Genomic DNA, 1,153 nt, shown 5'->3' on the forward strand with positions numbered 1-1,153 from the left:
CAGAAAGGAACTAGCACTCTAGAGCTGAAATGACTGAATGGTTGATTAATCGATTTAATTAATTAATCACATTTGTGCTGGTACCACTGGTAGCAGCTTCTTAACAGTGAATATCTGCTAATTCCCCAGTTTCCTATGTGACTTTTGACTGTTGGTCAAACAAAAAGCAATTTGAACATGATCCTTTTTCACTATTTTAATTACTGAACAATCATAATTAAAGATTTTCTGTGTGTTAATCATGTGATACTCAGACAGAGGAGGATAAAAAAAAACTAGACCGTGCAACGACTAAAGAGCTAAAATAGCTTCCTCCATTTTGGGCTGATCATGAAAGGTCAGCACTGTCAACATGGCTTGCTTATTGGTCAGCAGCACTAATTTCTGTTTCAGAGTTCCCCATTTGCGCAGATTGGTGGAACCAAGCCGGAGACAAGTGGGAACTGTTTTAAAATGTACACGCTCCAGTACTGAGAAATCATGTGACATGACTTTAAATGGACAACCAGAAAAAAGCAGAGACGTGTTTACCAACCCAGCTGGTTTTTTGTGGTTTTATGCCAAACAAAAGGTGTAATAAATTGTAACCGTTGTCTGGCAACAATATTAAAAATATAGTTATATAACCATTCAGGAAAGACAGGTGAGAAAAGGAGGGTTTCCTGTAAGTAACGGAAGGGAAGGGAGGTCTGGTTGAAACTGTGAACATGACTAAAAACAAAAACCACAAAAAATCCCAACACACACACATAAACACACACACACACACACACACACACACACACACACACACAGAGACACACAATAAAAAGAACCCTGCAACCGACGCAACTATCAAGACCACAATATGGGAAAAAATGCACAAAACGCTAAAACAAACACTCAAAACCACAAAAATACTACGTAGGACATTTAAGTTTGTTCCAAGTGGCTGTGGGGCCTGATAAAGCTGAATGAGTGAAAAGCTGAATGGAGCCAGACGGGGGAGGCATGCGTGGCGTTCACGGTCACATGGCGGATCGCGTTTCATTTGTCTCTCAACCCCTCGGCCTGCTTTGTCTGACCGAAGAGCCGATTTCCCCTCGTCTTTGATGTCTTCTCCTCCCACGCTTTCACGCCTGCTCTCTCCCCTCGCCCCCCCACCCTACCCCCC

This window comes from Seriola lalandi, unplaced genomic scaffold (genome assembly GCF_002814215.2).
Source record: "Seriola lalandi dorsalis isolate HSWRI2012SDOR001 ecotype SW California unplaced genomic scaffold, Sedor1 jcf7180002054782, whole genome shotgun sequence".
In the NCBI taxonomy this organism is placed as follows: domain Eukaryota; kingdom Metazoa; phylum Chordata; class Actinopteri; order Carangiformes; family Carangidae; genus Seriola; species Seriola lalandi.